The sequence below is a fragment of the Centrocercus urophasianus genome, unplaced genomic scaffold, assembly GCF_019232065.1.
Source record: "Centrocercus urophasianus isolate 14NV4802_14NV808 unplaced genomic scaffold, USGS_Curo_1.0 seq_13, whole genome shotgun sequence".
In the NCBI taxonomy this organism is placed as follows: Eukaryota; Metazoa; Chordata; class Aves; order Galliformes; family Phasianidae; genus Centrocercus; species Centrocercus urophasianus.
This window is the reverse complement of record NW_024884475.1, coordinates 47,387,843-47,397,531: the sequence shown is the minus strand read 5'-3', so window position 1 is coordinate 47,397,531 and position 9,689 is coordinate 47,387,843.

The window sequence follows — 9,689 nt, the reverse complement described above, 5'->3', positions numbered from 1 at the left end:
AGAAAGTTGACATGAAAATGATATTTGCACGTATATTGATTGGCTAGGAACATTCCGGACTGAAACACTAGCAGCTATATGGCTAAAGATACTATTCTAATTTTCTTTCTGAATGTTAGTTTTCCTGTAGATAGGAAAAAGACTTCTCTTTGGTATTAGTTCTGGCTCAGAATTTTCTTTTATTATCCTTAGGACTAGAAGTAGAAATTGTTGCAGACAATCTGAGGAGGAACAAGGATACAAGTTCTCTTGATTCAGTGAAGCTATAGGAATTAATTTATTTAACAAGCAATATGCAATCCAGTTATCAAACTGGTAAAGAAAGGGGAGTGAGACCATAATCTGTAAAAGGAATTTTTGAGAGATTTAAAATTGAAACAAGATCAATACACTTTAGAAATGTTTTGAAAGATTTCAGATTTTCACATGATGTATGTGTGGGTTTTGAGACAGGCAGAAAACTTATTGGGAAACTGTTATAATGGAGCATTGTGTTTTAAGAAAACAATACTGCCAGAATATTCTGACTGTAGAAAAAACGGGAATTTGTTTGCTGCAGAGAATGGGATCAGACTATAAAAATGGACAAGATTATAGGACATCATGATTATTGAATCTAAGCTGCACTTAATGTTATAATCAGAAATGTTCATAAGAAAAAAAGTAGATGATTTCACACATCATGTATCAAAATATTGTCTTAACCTTCCCAGTTTTTGAACAGGTAACTGTGAGAAGTGAGAAAGGTGTGCTGAAGCCTTAAAGTAAAAATGGAAAATAGCTAAAGAGAATCAAAACATATTTTTTTTTTCGCTGCAGAGGAAAGTAATTATGAGAAGTTTTCTATAGATAGTTGTGTCTAGAGACTAAATTATATCATTTTGAGCACAAATAAATGTTATATGCTTATAAATTTGCACAGTGATGCAGAAACCAATACTCTATAGATAAAGTTTTTTTTTAAACATACAACCTCATCACTTTAAACATAGGCAGGTGTTTGTGTCTCAGCTTGCACAACGAAGGAACATGCTTACTAAACATGTCTGTGAGCTAGATGGGATTGCTTGAGAAAATGATATTCAAGCACAGAAAATGAAATTCAGACATTACTATAACAGAACAAGAAGAACAGCTGTAGATAAAATAAAACTGTAGAGGGAAAAAACAAACTACATGAAAATGTGGTAATAATCTAGGAAAGGCCAAATTCTCTGAAAGGAGGTAAATGATACGATTAAGCAGATATCAAAATAAGTATATAACATCGTTCAATATCTAAAAAATAATATTATGTATGTTAGCATGCTTAAGGAAAGCTTAAGGCCTTAGTCTACAGCCTAAGTGTTTCTGTATCCTGTAAAATATGATTATTATCTTAGAGAAATGTGTCAGATAGCCACCCCAGTGCATGTAATTTGAGGCGCAAATTCTCAATTGAGTATTAAAAATGTTAAGTTCAGATCCTTACGAGTTGCCCAGTCAAAATACAGGGCATCTGAGAACACTTCTAGCATGTACTATTGTCAACAGAAATGTTATTTATATAGAAAACACAGAAAAAGGTACTTGATTATATGGTGACTCTCGTTAAAAATAGAAGAAACTTCAACTAGATTGTATGCTGTAACAAGTGTCAGTGTTACCTGAAACTTCTGTGGCTACTAGATAATATATGTAACTGTCTTGTTGGACGCATAGTAGAATATGGACAGAACATGCTATTTTTGCCTTGGTTTAATTATATCTGTGATATACTTAACTGAACCTGAGATCACTAGATTAGGATGTGTTAGTGACTCTTTTCATAGAAGTGTATTTGGAATTTTGGCAAGCCCAAAGAGCATTATTCATGGGAGAACCAAGTAATACTATCTTGAAGGGCTGAGCAAAACTACACGGAATAAAACTGCCGATGTACATCCTTTGATATGGACGATGCTGCCACCAGCATCGAGGACTTTGATTTACACTGTTTTAGAAAGACATTTTTTCCTTTCAAAGAAGGGAATGATTGGAGCTAGATTAGAGTCAGACCTTGGCAGATGGAGATTCTTTCCTACCTCTCATGTCTTGCCTTTGTTTAAGCAATTTTCTTTTGTGTACTCAATGAAGATATATAAAAATCATAGCTACATGCTCATATTCAAGATTTTCCTTGATTATCTTCACCCAAAGTACTGCAGGATGTTGTTTGTAGTCTGGTATCTAATACTGCAGTGCTAATTGCGTATATTCTTTTCAGATCTGTAGTTTCTCTTATATGTCAAGGGATTAAAAGCTTTTAAAATGTCAGATATTGAATACCACAGATCTTCTTTCATACTTTTTTTCTTAACAACAACAAACTCTTTTTCTCCTGCATCTGCTAGTTCAGCTGACTGTGTCTACTCCTATAAACAGGATAGATGAAAATAAATTATCAAGAGACAGGTGTGAAATCTTTCTCCTTATGACTAGTCCTCTTAATTATTTTTAATTATCATGTCAGTTCCATGGATAGGACCAGAATGCTGTTTTGGCCTCAGGTTAATCTGGTGTGAATTGCTCAGCCTGAAGACAAAATGAAGAAAATTTCTTGGAGATAATTTTGAAGCTGTGTACTTCAAACATTTCAAAGCCTCCAGCAAGAAAATTGAAATTTCTCCACAAATTCTGAATTATGATAGATGGATTTTGTAGAGGAGGCATCTTTAGGTTGTGTTGCAAATTCACGTAATATGTTTTTACATGTTGAAGTACTGTTTTATTTCATTAGAAGTCCTGTGAATTTATATTAATGTAATGTTTCGAAATTCAGTGGAGGAAAAGCTTGGACTGACAATTTTAAAGGGTAAAAACATCACAGACTCAACCTAACTGTATTTGAGCCTCTAGATGTATCTAGATGCACGTTCGTACTGTGTAGCCATGGATGTACGAGACTGCATTATCTCCAGGGTAAAAGAGTTCAGGCTGATAGGCTGATGGCTCACTCACTTTGTGACAATGGCTATGACAAATAACGAAGTATGCCATGCCTGCTGACTCATATCAACTGATAACGTATGTTCGTTGGGAATGGTCCAGTCAGTTCCTTTCATCATGCTTCTAATTCAGTGGCCTGTGAAATCAGAAATATCCAAGTCATTGTCATAAAAATATGTACCTCATGAATGCACATTACAATGAATAGTACTCAGTTCAAGCTGAAAATAAAAGGTGAATTTTATCTTGCAAGAAGTGCTTGAAAGGAAGTTTTAGAAAAAATGATATGTAAATGTGACTGAGGTTGGTAATTGACTGTAGATGCTTGTCTTCTGGGAAGCTGAACTGCAGCAGCAACCATAATGCTAAAGGCTATATCTCTGTGACCTCTGCCAGAAGATTATAAAACATCAGTATTCTAAGATCTCAAGTGCTAGCATTTTTTGCATCCAAGAGATTGGTTTGTTTAATTATATTTAATTTATTGATTGATATCAATTTAATTGATTTAATTACATTTATTTATAGTGCTCAGATTTTTATTCAGAGAACTTTTGTAATGATTGTTAAAAATATTTGTCGTATTCATGATGGGTACTGTTCATAAAGATCAGTGGCAATATTGCTGTACACTTTAAACAAAAATTGATCTCCCATCTGTTAGACCCTCCTTTAAGTAGTAATTATATCATATTGAAGCAAGAAGACAGTCATGGTCCAATTTTTCTGTGAATGGATGAAATATACTATTTAAATCAAGTTTTGGCTCATTAATAAGTCAACAACAATTCCAGCCGTAAAATAATGTTGCGTTTGCTCAGTTAAGCATTTGGAAGCCAGGAAATGGCAAGTCTTGGTTTTATGGATCTGTAACACCACAGTTCCTGAGTTTCTCAGATTGTGCTCTATGATGCTTAACCGTTTAACTTACTAATGAGATTGTTTTTAAACCTTTGTTCTTCATGTCATTTAGAATCCATGGCTATACACAAAAAATAATCTACATGAGATAAAGAAATCAAAACAATACTGTAAGGAAACAAATTTTTCTTACAAGGAAAAATTATAGCTAATTTTCAGCATTATCTTGCATAATGTATCTTGTATAATGATACTTCCTACATACAAGCTATGCTTTTTAGTCTGTCTTGAAAAGGAAATGACCCTCTGTTCAAAGAAGACTAAGAGTAAATTATGAATATTAGCAATGATGCATGTGAAGTCAATTTATTTTGATAATTTTGTCTTTTATCCTGAAGCCCAACGGTTTTGGTTTTGTTTTTGTAATTTCTAGCATCATAAATTAGGGAGGAAGCAAAGATGAGAGCAATTGCTTTGCTAAGAAAGTGAGATTTTATGACACTAAGCTACCATGGAGTGATATCTAACATTCCTACAATGTGTACCTCCCCTCCTTCAGAGCAGAGTTAAGTAGTAGAGATAGATGATAATGCTCATATTACAATAAATGGTATAGAACTGGGAGTGAAGGAATAGTGAGAAGACTTTGATTCTATTATGTTTTATCTATATTTTACAGTAGTTTTAACTCCACAGTGATAATGGCAAGGCACAAATATACTGTATATAGTGACTGACAGCTTTTCACAGTTTGGCTATTATTTATTTTTGTATAAAACAGAGCCAGAACTCAGATTTTCTCAGTAGTTTAGAAAATTTAAAAATACCTGATTTGGAGCTACTTTTTTTTTGTTGTTGTTTTTTTTTTGTTTTAAAGAAGAATAACACTGCTTTCTAGGTATGTTCATGCCTATGATTAGAAGCTCTTTATGTATGCATCCATCTCCTTTAGCTCTACTGCCTCTGTTTGAGAATACCAGTGCTATTAAAGTGACAAAAGAATATGCTGTACTCCCAGGGGAAGTAATTATAGCAGTACAAAGTTTGCTATTTTATAATGCAGTGCCAAATATTTATCATCCAACTAGTAAAAAAAAAAAAAAAAAGCCATAAACTTTATGTAGTTTGTAGAATGCAGCAATAAATGAACTCCTACTGCAATGAAAAGCTAACTTTTCACAGGACCCAAAAGAAATCTGTTCTAACAATAGCTATGTCATTATACGAAACACACAGGATGTATGTAGTATTGTGCCAGTCTTTTTTTCTTTTTTTCTTTTCTCCCCTTCCCAGAAAAATGGTTTTATCTATGGGCGTCATTACAAGTTTGGCTAGACCATTCTCAGGCCAAGCTTTAATTATTAGAGTAACTGTAGCAGAAGGGAGATGTCACATGTATGTCTAACATAAACAACACTGTCCATGCTTTGGAAAAAGGTATCTGACAGGTGACATCAAAGTCTGGATGTTATATACCTGAGGTATCACTGTAAAGGAATATTTTACTAATCTGCAGTTATTTGGGATAGTCTGGACTATGGCAGTAAGAAGGCAGATCTTTCATGCAAGTGAGAAAATACCACCATAGTGTTTCACAAGAGACAGCTATGGTATTTTACTTGTATTTTCTTCCTTTTTAGCCTTTCCTGTGATAAAACCCTCATCAGCACTCAACCTAGTACTTGAAATTGCAAACTGCACATGGTTAGATTTACTGGGCTGAGAAATTACTTGCACTAAGCAATGCTCTGGTGGTCTTTACGCCTTGCAACTTAATGCATATGGAGATTATGCTTCTTTGAACATGTATAGCCACAGGAGAGATACAGAACTAGCTCAAATTGCATGTGCTGTTCATGCCCTCAACATTAGGTATTTGTTCTTACTACTTCAGCAAGTGGGATGGATTATTCAGAATGCAATCTGATGCATCTACACTGCTCAAGCAACATGCAAGTTCTGTATGAGGTAGCATCTGAGACCAGCCTAGCATTCACCAACTCATGTCTTGCAGCAGTATTTGAGCTGTGGGACATGGGAAGAATGATCAGCTCTCTGACAGCCCTCCCTCAAAACCACAATACGCTTAACAGAATTTTAGTGGGGGGAAGACTTTGTATCCCTAGATTTGGTGTCGTACATTAGTGTGTGGGTGCTGATGAGCACCTGGATTTTTTCTTCTGGTCTAAATTCCTCAGAAATTTTGTCTGCTGGCTGACAGAATTTGAGGGGTAACATAACAGACTTTCAATACACTTTTAGTACAGAGACCATTTAAAAACTCCAGTCTGGGTTTCTTCTAGCAAGATGAGAAGTTATTCATTGTCACTCTGTGGATAGCATTTACAGTCCTTACAGTGAGGTAAGTAGAAGAAAAAAAAAAAGAGGCATAAATAGGGATGAGCATGTAGTTTCATATGCAGTACTACAATTTCATTATATTGAAGAATGTTATTAGTTGATAAAAATCATCTTTGCCAGTGGAAAAAACAATCTAATTTCATTTTACCTGTACAAGACTAACACTCAATTTTGTAAATCAGTAATAATATGACTGATACATTCACTGCATTTCTTGTATTACTGTAATATTTTTAGCAAATGATCATCAACAAAGATATGTTTCTTTTGATTGTACACTGAAGTACTATAATTAGCATCCAATATAATTTCTTTCTCTTTTTACCTGCTTCTAATACTATCTTCCAGGAAAAAATGTCAAAAGCTTCTTGGTAAAATTTGGAATTAAAAAAAAATTAGCACTGCATATCAGTAGCATATCCCGAAGTACATTTGCCTTGCACTTAATCAGTGTGTGCGTATTCAGTAACAACAATTTTGACTTTTTGGAATACTCAGTTGAAGCGCTTCTCTGTAAATTTTCAGTTAAAATCTGTTAGAAACATTTTTCAAGTGCATTATGCTAAAAGATGTATTGATCACATTTATAAAATTTGTAAAAATGTGTTTCAGGCAGGATAGAGTAAGAGCTGTAATCAGGAGGTGGAGGAGATTGCACATTTAACTCCCAGATGGGGGCAGCATTGCTTTAAAATAAAAATAAACAAGACCCAGGCAGTCCTGGACTGGTAATTAAACTGCTCACTCTAAGGGAAGTAGGTAGACTCCCAAATCAGACTAATAAATCTGTGGGTTAATAACATGTTAGTCAGATCAGCATGCCCTGTAATCACTGTTGTTGATCCATTTGCCTGTTTTCACAGAGTAAATTGATTTTAACCAAGGAATCATAAAAGAGAAAACTTGAAAGGAAAAAAAAGAAAAAATAAGAAACCAGCAATGTTTACTTCTTCTTTAGTTCTAATGGATAATTTGTCCTTAAAATTACATTACTATTAATTTCTTGACAGGTTTAACTCTTTGAATTGCAATTTAAAATACTCTTGAAATGTGATCCTGGTGTTTTCCCCATATTTCTTATTACCAGTAATTGATTATGTAGTGAATTATAAGAACAAGACTGGTGCTATAGAGAATGGAGGTGACTGAGTTTACTGCCAAGAGCCTGTTAATTCATAGGCTTCCGGGCTTTTGGTATGGCTGTGCATTTTTGTTTTCCATAGCAAGAGAGGAATTCCTACTCCATTAGTCAGGTGTTTATACATAACTCCTATGCCCCCTATCAGAGGGCCGCTGTAACTGATAGAAAGTCATCTTTATTAATTCTGGAAAACAGGGAAAATAGAAAATGGTAGTTGACTCAAGAAAGGAAAAATTCAATGGGCAATTAAATTACATTTAGTGTGTTACAGGTACAGGGAATACAGATCTTAAACCTGTTTCTGGTGCTGATGGTTTTGTAGCTTGGTGTCATCATTTTTCTTCAGTTCATAAAGTACAGTTGCCACTCTTGGTATTATCATAGTGTAAAACTAAGAGATTCACAAGAAGTTAATGAATTTCTGAGAGCAATGAAAGGTAATTTTTCTCTGGCTTGTTTTTCCACAGCTAGGGGAAAGGATGCAGTGAGAGGAGACATCCTGTTGCTGTTTGTGTAGAACTGCTAGATTAATTAGTGTTGAAACCTGCTGTCAATTCCTTGTTCATTTGTTAACTAGAACAAGCCATTTTTTATTCAGTCTGAAAATGCAGGTGTGGCAACCAGAAGATTTGCATTTTTCTTTTTATTACCAAGAATGATGATCAAAGCTATGTAAGAACAAACGTGTGACACTTGCAGAAAATTTCTTCTTTCAAGCAGGTTAATTGTCAACTATGAAATCCTCTCTTGGGAAAAAAAAAACAAAAGCAACAAAACAAAAACAAGCTATAGAAGTGTACGTGTTTTTCAAAAACTCGGCACTTGCATACAAAAAAGGTGTTTGTGGAAGTGTATATAATCCAGTGTATATTGGCATAAAAATGTCTGGTAATAAACAATAAGTGTCAGTTGCGCAAAAGCCCACAGAAGCACATAAGGGATAGAGTTGTGATTATGACCAACAGGAATATTACACATTTCACCTCAAAAATAGATGCTCACACTTGTAAGTTCTGTTTTGACATTTGCATGCAACAAATGCTACAAAAGTGCTCATGGCAAAGGCTTTAAAGTTTGACTGGAGACAATGTCACCAGAGCTAACACACTTACCCCTCCTCACACAATAATTATTGATAAATTATATTAAATTCTAAAGATGTTATCACATTAAGCACTACTCAAGAAAACCCATATGCTTCACATTATTTGCCCTACATATTGTTGACTCTACATGTTGTACGGATTCATAAATGTCACTGTTTGCTTTGGGCCATCTCGTGTAATAAGTGTGTGCATCCCTGTTATGATGAAGGGGACTGATGTCTAGATAAGGCTGAAATCTTTCTGGATGGCTGAACAAATTAACTGTTAGATACACAAAACTGCCTGCAGGAGCAGGAATAAAATTACATTACATTCAACCTTTGTGCAAGAATTGCAATAAGAGTAGTTTTGAGTTGCAATTAGAAAGAGAATAAATCAAAATACTTCCTAGAAAGAAAAAAACCTAGAGGCAAAATTTCTAAGTACCTCATTCATTTTGTGTATTTCATATCTGTATCTGCAGTGTAGTGAGAAGTATAATTACAACATACAAAGCCATACTTGGTTTGTAACCAACTTAGCTGATTACCAATGTCTCAAAGATAGTAATCTTCAAAGTAGTAATCATTTCAGAATAATCATAGTCAATAGTAAAGGTAATAATCATTTCAAAAAGGGAGGGAACATCCAAAGAAATAAATCCATTCTGGTTTGGTGAAAATAAGACTAAAATTGTGGGGATCAGACATGTAAAATGCAAATTAATATTCTTTAATATAGTACAACTGATGTTAAACTTGAGCATTCTCTCCAGATGGGCATCTCATGTACTCTTGTACATGTTATCTATAATCAGGCTTATAATTACACTGTTGATGAAGGTGCTGTAAAAATATTCTCAAAATTATTCATAAATTAAAAGATGAATCTGAAGTGTTAGCACTTTTATCTGATTTTGGTTGATAGGCTGAATGTGTAACACCAGTTTACAAAGTACAGTCCAGTCTTTTTTTTTTTTTTTAATAAAAAATTGCTATCTCTTATGTTGGCTTCAGAAATATGCTTATGAGACAAAGTACTGCAGATATTTCAGGAGATGCGTGGTTACACAGAAATGTAAAAAATGAAGGATGTAACAGAGTACTAAATATTAGTATACAAGATAACTTCCTCTCTTCCCTTTCCATGGTAGATACTTTTAATTGGAAAAAGTGAGCTATTAAACATAGCTTGTTTATATACTCAAAATATTTCCAATGTTTTATGCATGCAGGTTGATTGCAAATGTATCATGACTAATTTATTTCTCGATT